The sequence below is a fragment of the Camellia sinensis genome, chromosome 3 (genome assembly GCF_055761805.1).
Source record: "Camellia sinensis isolate YWXY chromosome 3, ASM5576180v1, whole genome shotgun sequence".
In the NCBI taxonomy this organism is placed as follows: domain Eukaryota; kingdom Viridiplantae; phylum Streptophyta; class Magnoliopsida; order Ericales; family Theaceae; genus Camellia; species Camellia sinensis.
The window spans coordinates 47,192,291-47,206,093 of NC_138963.1; the positions used below are offsets into that span (position 1 = coordinate 47,192,291).

The following is a 13,803-nucleotide window of genomic DNA, read 5'->3' on the forward strand; positions in this document are numbered from 1 at the left end:
TGAGAAGAATTATCCAACACATGACCTAGAATTGGCCGCAGTTGTTTTTGCTTTGAAAATCTGGCGGCATTATTTGTATGGGGCAAAGTGTGAAGTCTACACAGATCATAAAAGCCTAAAATACTTCTTCACGCAGAAAGAGTTGAATATGCGTCAGAGAAGATGGCTGGAATTGATAAAAGATTACGACCTAAAAATTCAGTATCACCCCGGAAAAGCTAATACAGTGGCTGATGCCTTGAGCAGGAAATCAACGGGAAGTATGGCTTGTTTGCTTACTGAACAAAGGGAGATTTTGCAAGACTTTGAGAAGTCTGAAATTGAAGTGGTAGTGTGTGAACAGGGCGGATGGATAGCCGCTATTACAGCCGAGCCGGCAATTGTTGATGAAATCAAGCAAAAACAGAAAGAGGATGAGTTCCTCAGAAAGGTAATTGATGAATTTGAAGTCAGCCCAAAAGCAGAGTTCAGCATCGAGAATGGAATGTTGAAATTTCGAAACCGAATATGTGTTCCAGTTATTCCGGAGCTAAAGAAGAGGGTCTTAGATGAAGCCCACAGATCCGTATTTGCTATGCATCCGGGTAACAATAAAATGTATCGGGATTTGAAACAAACCTATTGGTGGCCTAAAATGAAGAAAGAGATTGCAGAACATGTGTCCAAGTGCCTTCAGTGTCAGCAAGTTAAGGCTGAACATCAGAAACCAGGCGGTCTACTTCAACCTCTCCCCATTCCTGAGTGGAAGTGGGAACATGTGACTATGGATTTCGTTGTTGGCCTACCTCGGACTTCCCGCGGTATGGATTCTGTTTGGGTTGTAGTTGATAGATTGACTAAATCTGCACATTTTCTGCCTGTCAAAACTACATTTACTGCTTACAGGTTGGCTACTATTTATGTTGATGAAATTGTCCGCTTACATGGAGTTCCAGTAACCATTGTGTCGGATAGAGATCCGAAGTTTGTATCTAGATTGTGGAAGAGTTTGCAGGAAGCTATGGGAACAGAACTAAGGTTCAGTACTGCATTCCACCCACAGACAGATGGGCAGTCAGAACGAACAATACAGACTTTGGAAGATATGCTTCGCATGTGTGCTTTGGATTTTCAGGGGAGTTGGGAAGATTACCTGCCACTTGCAGAATTTGCTTATAATAATAGCTTCCACTCCAGCATCGGTATGGCACCATACGAGGCTTTGTATGGTAGGAGGTGTAGATCACCTATTTGTTGGACAGAGGTCGGGGACAGAGCTTTGCTCGGGCCTGAAATTGTACAAGACACCTCTGAAAAGATCAAAACTATTCGGCAAAGGCTCAAAACAACTCAAGACCGACAGAAGAGTTATGCAGATGTCCGGAGAAGACCTCTTGAGTATGAGGTCGGCGACCATGTGTTCATCCGTGTTTCTCCAATGAAAGGCCAAGTCAGGTTTGGGAAAAAGGGCAAGTTGACGCCCCGTTATATTGGGCCGTTTCAAATTTTGGAGAAACTTGGTCCAGTTGCTTATAGAGTTGCTTTGCCACCGGGATTTGAGCAAATCCACAATGTGTTTCATGTGTCAATGTTGAGGGGTTACCTCCGAGACCCGTTGCATGTGATTGATTATCACCGGATTGCTATTGATGAAAATATGGAATATGCTGAATGGCCGGAAAGAATTGTTGACCGACAAGTGAAAGAATTGAGAAACAAATCCATTCCAATGGTGAAAGTGGAATGGAAGGAACACTATGGGACAGATGCCACATGGGAAAAAGAGGAGGAAATGCGTCTACGCTATCCACATTTGTTTCCCGACGAAGGTAAGTTAAGTTTGGAGGACCAAACTTCCTAAAGGGGGGAAGACTGTGACACCCCTGTTCCGTAGTATGTTAATTAGTCCTTAACATGATGTGATTATGTATTTTGATATGATTTTGTGTTCCACTATGTGAAAATATGTGGTTTGAAATTTTATCTGTTCATCGTAGGAATATCTGTTTGAGTAGTCTGTTTTGGAAATTTAATTGAGGGCCTTATCGGCCACGGAACCCGAAATTGATTACGCCATTGTGGTTGGCATAATTTTTAGGGCCTACGGTGAAATTTAATTGAAATTTGATTCTGGTCAATTTAAACTGATTAAATTGAGAAATTAAGTACCCCATTATTTTATATTAAAATATTTGTTAGTGGGGCTTGTTGTATATTTGTATTGCACTCTCCTTTAGCTCTCTTAAAACTCAAAATCTGAGTTAGACAATTGAGAGTGAGAGAGAGGCCGGCCATGGAGAGAAAAAGGGAGAGATTTGTGTAATTTGGGCTCAAGACTTGGGAATTTGAAGATCTAGCTCAAGATTTGGCTAGGGCTTGAGTGTTGAAGCTCTCAGGTAAGTGATTTCATGAAATCTTACTTGTAATTTGTAAGTTCAAGGGTTGTTTGTGATCAAGAACATGTAATGAGTTGATTTTTGTTGAGATTGAAGTCTTAGAACTCATGCATGTAAGAAATTACTTTGAATTTGCATGTTTGAGCTTGAAACACATGATTCATGTGGAGTTTTGGGTAAAGCTCATATTGTAGTCACCATTTGTACCATCTAAGTTGAGAATGATGAGCATCTCCCACATCCATGTACAAATCATGGGAGTATAAGTCTTGAATGTTGAATTTGAGCATGTTGATGATGGGTTTGAGACAATTTGGGACATGCATGTAGATAATTCATGTAATTGAGCTTCCTAATGTTGTAATCTGCATTAGTAGCATGTTAGCATGTGTAAATGTGTAATTTGAACCATTGCATGCAAGAAATGTAGATGGAAAACTGATTTGGAGCTCAAGAACACGATCTGGGAAACCCAGATTTTTGAGGTCCGCTCGAGCGGGGTAATGGCCGCTCGAGCGGGAAAATCGTGCTCCCAGCATTTTTGCAGAGTTGGATGCCCGCTCGAGCGGGACATTTCACGCTCGAGCGTGGATTTTTGTAGACGGACCTTCAGCTCGAGCGCATCTTTTGTGCAACCAGTACCTTGCAGGCCTTAAGGGTCCGCTCGAGCGGAGAATCTTACGCTCGAGCGGGGACCCTGTTTCCTGGAATTTTGTTCATGCATTTTGTGATTCGTTTTCCGTTCTCTTTCACTTGTAAGCACTCCTAGGCATGTGTTAAGCATTGTAAATGAGTTAATGAGATAAGAACAAAGCCTAAAGAGGAATATGTGAATTAAAGAACGGATTGAACTGTTAGTGACCCTTTTGTATTCATGAAATGTGTAGGGTCAAGCTCCAGGGCGCATCCACAAGCCGATCACTGTGAGTAACATCAATATTTGAAAACTTGTCAATGTCCAATTGTTATTCCCCTATAAATATTATGAGTTGTTAATTGGGATTGTGGACAAAAGTTTGACATAAATGAATGGGCCAAAGGCCGTTTGACATGAATGAATGGGCCAAAGGCCGTTTGACATGAATGAATGGGCCAAAGGCCGTTTGACATGAATGAATGGGCCAAAGGCCGTTTGACATGAATGAATGGGCCAAAAGCCGTTTGACATGAATGAATGGGCCAAAGGCCGTTTGACATGAATGAATGGGCCAAAGGCCGTTTGACATGAATGAATGGGCCAAAGGCCGTTTGACATGAATGAATGGGCCGAAGGCCGTTTTGCCATGAATGGAAACCCGGATGGGCCAAAGGCCAGAATGTTTGGAACTACAGTTACTTGACTTGCATTTCGTATAGTTATATATATATTTTGCTGTTAAACATAAGTATGAATTGGGCCCAAGGCCGTTTGGAGCATGTTGATCTACATATTGTTATGTAACTGATATATTTGATATTATTCACTGGGCTATCGCTCACGCTCATTCATGTATTTGTAGGTGAGCCAAGGGAAGTCCAAACCCAGCCCCAGTGAAGTCTGCTAGGAACAACAGGAGTTTTGGGAGAGTCAGCCTTGTGCCTCGCGCATGAGACCATCCTTGCCCTTTTACCATGTACCTATGTTTTGTCTTGTTGGCAAGGACCCAGTGCATGTCTGTACATAGTCTGTTATAGGTTGACTCGTTTTGGACGATCCTGTCTGTAATGAATTTTGTGAAGCTGTACTTTTGATGTGAGTTATTAACGTATCTGAGTATGGTTTGTTTGATGTGCATATAAGCACGGCTCTATGGACAAAGTTTTTAATTTTGCTTCCGTTTGGCCCCCATTAACTCTGTTAAAATACGTTTAGAACAGTTTGAGGCCGTAGGTAATCTCATGATTACTGGCCGGTTACGTCCTTAACCCACGGGGGCGGGTTTGGGTCGTGACACTCAACTTTCTCCGTCGTCTCCCTAACCAACTCCGGACCCAACAAAGGTGCATCACCCACCTCGGCCCAACACACTGGAGACCTACACGGTCGGCCATACAAGGCCTCAAACGGTGCCATACCGATGCTAGATTGAAAATTATTGCTGTAGGCAAACTCCACCAAGGGCAAGTGCCTCTCCCACGTCCCACTAAAGTCAAGGACACAACCTCGAAGCATATCCTCAAGGATCTGAATAGTACGCTCGGACTGCCCGTCAGTCTGAGGGTGATAAGCTGTACTAAAGGTTAACTTAGTGCCCAAGGCACTCTGCAAACTCTGCCACAACCTAGCAGTAAAACGAGGATCTCTATCTGAAACGATCGTCACTGGGACCCCGTGCAATCTCACTATGTCCCGAATATACAAGTCGGCGAGATGATCTACCGGATCTCTCACGCGCATAGGAATGAAGTGCGCCGACTTAGTCAACCGGTCTACAACCACCCAAATAGCATCACTACCCCGCTGAGTCCTCGGAAGACCTACAACGAAGTCCATAGTGACATGCTCCCACTTCCACTCGGCAATAGGCAAGGGTTGCAACAAACCTGCTGGCCTCTGATGCTCGGCCTTCACTTGTTGACAAGTAAGGCACTTAGACACGAAAACAGCCACATCTCTCTTCATATCCCCCACCAAAACTGGCGACCTAAGTCTCGATACATCTTAGTGCCTCCTGGATGCACCGCAAGACGTGAATGATGGAACTCTCGGAGTACTTCCTCTCGGAAAGCCTCCGGTACAAACAAACGGTCTCGGTATCTCACACTCAGGTCGGGATACACCGTCAAACCCTTCTCAACTTTCCCACTGGAGATCTTCTCTCGGAGGGATTCTACCTCAAGGTCACCTCTCTATGCCTCTAACACTCGAGTCACAAGTGTAGGCTGCGCAACAACAGAAAACAAGGCCGCAGCCTCAACAGATTCGCCCAGAAGCAAATCAAACTCACCAAGTGTACCCAACATCTCCCATTCCCGGATGGCTATACAAGCTACATCACTAATGGATTTCCTACTAAGGGCATCGGCCACAACATTGGCCTTTCCCGGGTGATAGTGCAACTCAAAATCGTAGTCCTCAATGAACTTCATCCATCTCCTCTGCCTCAAATTCAAGTCCCTCTGTGTAAACAGATACTTCAAACTCTTGTGGTCCGAGAACACCTCGAACCTCTCACCATAAAGGTAGTGCCTCCAAATCTTCAAGGCAAAGATCACTGCTGCTAACTCTAGGTCGTGTGTAGGGTAGTTCTTCTTGTGTATTTTCAACTGACGTGAGCCATAAGCTACCACTTTTCCCTCTTGCATCAACACACCACCCAAACCCTCTCGTGAGGCATCACAATACACCACACAACCCAACCCTCTCTCCGGAATAATCAAAACCGGAGCGGTGGTCAATCTAACCTTCAACTCTTGGAACGACTTTTCACAAGTCTCATTCCGTACAAACTTGACCCCTTTCCGCGTCAATCTAGTCAACGGCGAAGCTAGCCTGGAGAAATCTTTCACAAACTGACGGTAATACCCAGCTAATCCTAGAAAACTGCGGATCTCAAACACACTCTTAGGCTGTGCCCAATCCTGCACTGCCTCTACCTTGGATGTATCAACAAACACCCCTTCACCGGATACCACGTGGCCTAAGAACTTGACCTCTCTTAGCCAGAACTCACACTTCCCAAACTTGGCATACAGCCTATGGGCTCTAAGCAACTCAAGCACCACTCTCAAGTGTTCCTCGTGCTCCTCCTCAGAAAGCGAATAGATAAGAATGTCGTCCACGAAAATGACTACAAAACGGTCTAAGAATTCCCGGAAGATCCGGTTCATCAAATCCATAAAGACTGCCGGTGCATTGGTAAGCCCGAATGGCATCACCAGAAACTCATAATGGCCATACCGCATACGGAATGCCGTCTTAGGAATATCCTCCTCCCTGACCCTCAACTGGTGGTAACCCGATCTCAAGTCTATCTTAGAGAAACAACGGGAACCCTTCAACTGGTCAAACAGATCATCTATACAGGGCATAGGGTACTTATTCTTGACCGTAGCCCGATTCAATTTCTGGTAGTCTATACACAATCTCAAGGCACCATTTTTCTTTTTAGCAAAGAGGGTCGGTGCTCCCCACGACGAAACACTAGGGCGAACAAAACCCTTATTTAGTAATTCCTGGAGCTGGATCTTCAACTCACTCAACTCGACTGGGGCAAAACGATAAGGTGCCATAGAAATCGGCGTTGTGCCAGGCACTAAATCAATAGAGAACTCTATCTCTCGGTGAGGTGGCAAACTAACGAGATCCTCGGGAAAAACATCTGAATACTCACAAACCACCCTCGGCAATACAATCTGGGTCTCATCACACTCACCACTCATAAAGCTAGCAAGTAGACCACTAAGCTTATTCCGCCCTCGCGGATCATACATCGGTGGCAACACACTGCCAACCCGATCCCTCAAGAAATGGAAACACTCCCCGCTCAAGGTACAAACCGTGACCCTCTGGCGGTAGCAATCAATAACAGCCCGATATGACGATAGCCAGTCCATACCCAAAATAACATCAAAACCCTTCATGGGCATGACCACAAAGGGAAAAGGAAGCCTATGGTCGGCGACCTCTATATCACAACCTCTAACACCTTGTTTCAAGATCAACTCACCACCAATAGGCGATACCACACATATAGGAGATGCTAACTGTGCCAACTCCAATTCCAAAACAGATGCAAATGTAGCAGATACAAAAGAATGAGATGCACCCGTATCAATCAAAACACTAGCAACCGAGTTGCAAAACAGAAAGGTACCTCTCACTACTGATGGAGCCGGTACTAGGTCCTGCGCGGTAACAGCATACACGCGCCCTGTAGGCCGCTGATCCACCTGCTCGCCTCTAGGAGCAAAAGACTGCTGCACTGACTGGGATGACGAAGCTCCCTGATTGGCCCTCGAGGCCTGCACAGACTGAGCTGGCTGAAAACCCTGCGTCTGCCTAGAACCAGACGCTCCTGAAGTGGCACTCAACTGTGGGCAATACCTCTTCAGGTGTCCAGGCTGACCACACTGATAGCAAGACAAGGGCTGGCCCCTGCCCTGACTCTGGCCCTGAGGTCTAGCTGAAGAAGAAGCAGCTCGCTGACCCCCTCCCTTCTGCCGGCAAACCGAAGACTTGTGACCCAGCTGGCCACATGCAAAACAAGTCAAGCCTCCCTGACTACCTCTCCCAGAGCCCGCACCCGGCACTGGAAAGGTCGATCTAGCCAAACCACCCTGAGACTGTTGAGGGTTAGAACCCCTCTGTCTCCTGCCGTCACCCTGACCATCTTGGCTCCTCTTGGAGCCTCTCTGCCCCTCGTCTTCCTCTTGCATCATAATCTCCATATGAGCAGCAGTATCCACCAAACGTCTATACTCCCGGATAAACGACCCTCTAACCCTCAGCTTGAACCCACACCTCAACTTCCGCTCAAACGACCCTCCAACTCCTGGAGAACACAACGCTCGAGCGTCAAGAACAAAAATTTGGACACGCTCGAGCGCAAGAAAGCCCGCTCGAGCGCCAAGACACAAGAATAAAGCACATCCGCTCGAGCGCGAAAACCAATCCGCTCGAGTGTAGATTTCCCCCTCCCAGAACTTAAACCGAAAAGGTACCACCTGCTTGAGCGCTAGAGTACCCGCTCGAGCGCCACCGCTCGAGCGTAAATAAACCCGCTCGAGCATAAAAATCACACCTGCAGAAGTTTTGCAGGGACAAGAAAATCTGGGAGTGTGCAATATCCGCTCGAGCGCAACAAGACCCGCTTGAGCGGGAAGACCAAAAACCTGGCAACAAGATTTCAGACCAAGGTTCAACCCACCTGTTCTAAACAAGACCAACACATCCTATAACTCAAAAAAATGAGATTAAAGGATGACAACAAGATAGATACAACTACCAACTTCACGGAACTGAGTCCGGAATACAACAGAATAGTGAAGGGACAACCGGGATCGCTATATGATGAGCATAGGTGTGGAGCTGCAGTTGGTATTTCTAAAACTCAAGGATGAGTTCAAATTTGGTTTCAAGTTTGATTGTTAATGAAGTTCGTGGGAATCCCCAAACTCATCCAATTGATATTGTGCGTCAATTTACAAATCAATATGGGCTCACCATTATGTACAATCATGCTTGGTTGGGAGTTGAGAAAGCTAGGACTACTACTTTTGGGGATTTCTCTATGTCTTATGATGAGATTCAATGGTATATGGATATTGTGATGAGCACAAATCTCGGTAGCTATTTGCGTCTTGACTATAACCATCAAAGTGGACGGTTCAAGAGGTTTTTGTTGCATTTAATGCTTCCATTCAAGGGTTTAGGCGTTGTCATCCTCTATTGTTTATCGATGGAACTTTTCTGAAGGGGAAATATAAGGGCACCTTGGCGAAGGTCGGGGATCAATGTAGATATTCCTATAGTTTATTGAAAAGTAACTAGTTACTTATTCTTAGAGTAACATGTTACTTATTTTTAGAGTAATACGTTACTGTTATTCAGAGTAAAAATCTACTATATTTGTCCTTTTTATTTAATATACTTACTAATTGTAAAATGTTATTTTGATGCAACTGCAATCGACTATGCATATGAATTCATCATTTCCAAATCTTTTACAAGGGTGCCAAAAGCCCATCCAACTATTAGACCAGTTGTTGGTAATAGCAAACTTGCCACAACAAATAAACACATTATTCGTGCAACATCCTCAATATTAACTGTTATTGTGCTTTCCAATGCATCTCCTAATACCTCTCACAAACTCTTTACGGATATTCTTGACATATTACGAAACCTTTTCTACACAAAAGGTGATTCTTGTTTCTTCTCATATGAGACGTCTACTTTTTTCATTTCCAATTTTATCCCAAAAATCGAAGTAATGTCACTGTCCCGTATGTCTTGAATCCCTTTGCATGAAAGTCATAAGACTTGATCACATCCATGACATTATCGTCAACTTTCTTGAACTTTTTCAACACCACATCTTCTTTCTTCCAAGAAGATTTAAATAACATCCCAAAAAGTGTTCTCTCGAGGGTAGTACTGTGTCTTTCAGTGAACCTTGTGTCTCGCATTAGGTTTATTAATGAAACAACACTTGACCTATATTGTTTCACATAGTTCTCCCTCTTCCGTACTCCATGTACAATATTCGACTTCAAAGGTTTTGTTGTTGAAGGCATTGGATTGCTTTCATTAGAGCCTTCATCATCACTAGCGGAGCCCTTCCTCTGTCTTGATGGAAGCACAAAATTATCATTAGATGCATTATCCACGTTGCTCATCGATTTTTTACTACTTTTGCTTTTGTTTTTGTTTTTTTTTTTCCGGGGACTTTCTTCTTTTGTATAGCCGTAGATAGAACTTTAAAATCATCATCATCATCACCACATTTGCTTCTAGTAACAACCATTTTAGAACACTAAAAAGTTTCCCTATATCAACAGTGTAACATTTTACTTTAAACAACAAAGTGACAAAACAATAAGCACTAAAGAAAATACACAAATATTGTAATGAGACAATAAATGTTTACTCTGTTTGGTAGTAAAACTTTCCTTTCATCAAAAGTAAAATCTTACTCTGATTGGAAGTAAAATTTTACTCTGAACAATATACCCTAGGAAAGAAACAAAAAATACCAACAAAATTTCTAGAACCAAGGATCAAGAAAACCTTGTCTCAATTTTGACTATACACAACACAGTTCTGAAATTAACATCTACAATCACATTCAAACCAAAATCAGAGAAATGACGAAACTACAATCACGTTCACATACATAAATAGATACATATATATATATATATATATATATATATATTCATATACAAATTGATGTGCACATTTATGTACTGAGCAAAGGCTACAGAACATGTACAACAAGAAATCAAGAGACATTAATGAAAGCATAAAAATGCACAAAACATTGTAATGAAACAACAAAGTTTTAAAGTAAAATTTTACTCTCATTGAAAGTAAAATTTTACTTTGAACAATATACACTGGAAAATAAACAATATATATATATATATATATATATATATATATATATATCAAATATATTTTCAATAAATGCATAAATGTTAAAATTAACTATAGCCAAAATTCATGAAGCAAGTGAAGTTGAAAGCAGCGAAATTGCAGGACCAAAACACTACAAAAATCAAAGCAACGAAATTGAAGCAAAACAGCATACATCGTTCCGAAATAGTTCTCCAGTACAAAGAATAATCAAAATATAAAAAAAAAGTTTTAAAATTCAACAGATTTACAGAAAAATGTGGGAGAAGTGTAGAAGTATAGAAATCACGACTCACGAGGTGTGTCCAAGAGAGAGAGAGGGAGAGAGAGAGAGAGAGTAAAGCGCAATGCGGAGTTTGACATTCGAGCACAAGCAACAAACCTGTAATGTTGTAGGGGTAGAAAGACAAAGTAGCTCTAGAGAGAGAGAGAGAGTAATGAGACTCGGATGCTAGGGTTTTTGAATGACAATTTTCAAGGAGGGTTTCCTGTTGGAACAAATTGTCTTGAATACTTCAATTGGTGGTCTTCGGGTCTTCAAAACTTGGCGATGATCTTGTCTATGTAGGATAGAAATTTGGTAGTTCAAGTCGCATTACTAAGTCGCTTTCCTAAAGACAATATTTGCATCCATCAAAAGGTGTGCAAAGGGTTACAACAAATTGCCTCCAAGATACAATGAAGCCTGATCTAAAGATCAAATCTACTAGCATCTGCACTGACGATAGTAAATCAGAATACTCTTGATATAATCAAGAAAACCAAGACACTGATAATTAAATCTGCAGAACTTGATTACCAGTAAGAAAAGTAGAAATTTGTTTAAGAAATTATTGATTGAAAACTCTAAATCAAGAGGGAGAGAGAGAGAGAGAGAGAGAGAGAGAATTGCATGAATGAATTCTAAATTTTTTGGATGGAATGAAATAGCTGATTTTGTAGCCTATTTATAGGCCTTGATGCACGCGATCGAATAATCATGTCCCTTGATCGCATCCGATCAGATCTGACCGTTGGATCAACGATCTACGATGCAAATAATTCTCACATTGAATAGACGCTTTGACTAATCAAACCTGATCACGATCGGATGCCATCTCATCCATACAATCGCGCACATCTCCAATCAACGGCTATGATCAACCTGCTCCAGATCGGACACACAACCGTTTGATCGGTTGGTTGACTCATCACCAACGGACGACACGTCACTACCACGTGGAGCTGACTGTATTCCACGTCACCCATGCCATGTTGGATCCACGCCATCGCTCTAACTTGTCTGATGCAAATAGGAAAGCGCCCTCATGGCGCTGATGCATCTATGCTAAGTGCAAAGTGCGCTATCAAACGCCACACAGCCCACTGTCTACGTTACGCGCGTGCGCATGTGCGTGTGCGGATGGTGTGAGGCACCATCCTTGCGATGTGGATGCATGCACACTAGCTTTCACCTCACAATTCCATATTCAAAGGAATATTCCATGTAGCACTTTATTAAGTGCCCCATGTTTTCCTCTCTTTCCAATGTGGGACAAAGCCCTAAGCTTATTTCATGCTTTCCAAAGAAAAACATGGAAGGTTTTGAAAACACCCAAAAATAAACTATAAATTTGAAAACCCATTTTGAAAATTCCCCAGCATTCCCCCACCATTTTCAAAATATCAGATGATGATTCTTGGTTCACTTGGCAGTCTTATGCATGGGTGAAGATATCTTATGATTTGAATCATTCACTTAATGAAGACGTCTCAAAGTTAGTCAAGATGACGTAGTAGACTTGTCTTTGAACTAGCGATCTTATTCGACTATGTTACCTCAAGTATTCAAACAATCCAACACATGGATTGGCCTTGTGTCTAAATCCTGTTTCATGAGTGCTCTAGAGTCAAGCCCTTGGAATCATAGGAAGCAGCACCACCTCCTACACTTACATAGATAAGCTTACTAAGAGTACCCCTGTAATTTAAAGTACCCTATCAACTCAGTTGTAAGCTTATTAAGAGTTTGCTAACTCATCCTCTTCTTTTCACATTACAGGTACCAAGCACTTCAACCTTGGGATGAAAATAAAATAAAACTAAGTGCTTACAATCACGACATATCGTGTATTTGGGCTCATTGAACTCAAGACTTGATATTTCTTCAAACGTTGAGTCGAGTTTCCACCAGGAGTGATTATGTTAAGTGGGCTTAAGACCCATCCCTTTTGATGTTTTCCACACCAAATCCCTTGTAAGTTCCTTTGTTAAGGGGTCAGCCAAGTTTTCACTTGACTTTACATAATTAATAGTAATCACACCTTCTGTGATTAACTGCCTAACACAGCTATGTCTTAGTCCTATATGCCTGGACTTTCCATTATTGACATGGCTATAGGTCCATAATATAGTTGCTTTACTGTCACAGTGTAAAGATATTAGTGGCATAGGTTTTGGCCATATCTTAATCTCTAACAAGAGATTCCTTAGTCATTCTACCACTTTGCTACAAGAAGCCAATACTACAAATTCTGACGCCATGGTTGAGTCTGTTATGCATGTTTGCTTCTTAGAACCCCAGGAGATAGCTCCTCCTCCAAGAGTAAAAATCGAACCACTCGTGGACGAGTGATCTTTATGGTCAGTTATCCAACTAGCATCCGTGAATCCTTCCAGCACTGCTGGATAGCCATTATAGACTATTCCATAGTCTATTGTTTTCCTCAAGCACCTAAGTACTCGGTTAGCAACATGCCAATGCACACTACTGGGATTACTATTGTATCTACTAAGTTTTTCCACTGCATAAGCAATATCAGGTCTAGTGCAAGCCATGGCATACATCAGGCTACATATTACTCTTGTGTATTCTAGTTGATCAACAACTCTTCTAGTATTAGGATACAATTTCAAATTTGAATCAAACGGTGTAGACATGAGTGTACAATTATATTGATTAAATTTCTTAAGAATTTTCTCAATATAGTGCGACTGGGTTAGAATCAAATTATTGTCCTCTCGTTTGATCTTAATATCTAGAATAACATCAGCCAAGCCCATGCCTTTCGTACTAAAGCTAGATGACAAGAAACTTTTAGTACTTTCAATGACATCATTGTCAGCACAAAAAATAAGCATGTCATCTATATATAGGCATATGATTACACATCTATTTCCAATAAACTTACTGTACACACACTTATCAGATTCATAGATCCTAAAACCATTTGACACTATTACTTTGTCAAATTTCTCATGCCACTGTTTTGGAGCTTGTTTCAGTCCATATAGTGACTTCACAAGTTTACACACTTTGTGCTTTTGACCTTGTACAAAAAATCGTTCCGATTGTTGCATGTAGATTTCTTCATCTAACTCTCCATTTAG

At 42.1% G+C, this 13,803-nt stretch overlaps 1 pseudogene; it reads right to left on the bottom strand.

The window, feature by feature from the left end:
- Nucleotides 1-12,906: 12,906 nt before the first annotated feature.
- Nucleotides 12,907-13,476, bottom strand: LOC145821486 (secreted RxLR effector protein 161 pseudogene; annotated as a pseudogene).
- Nucleotides 13,477-13,803: the final 327 nt, after the last annotated feature.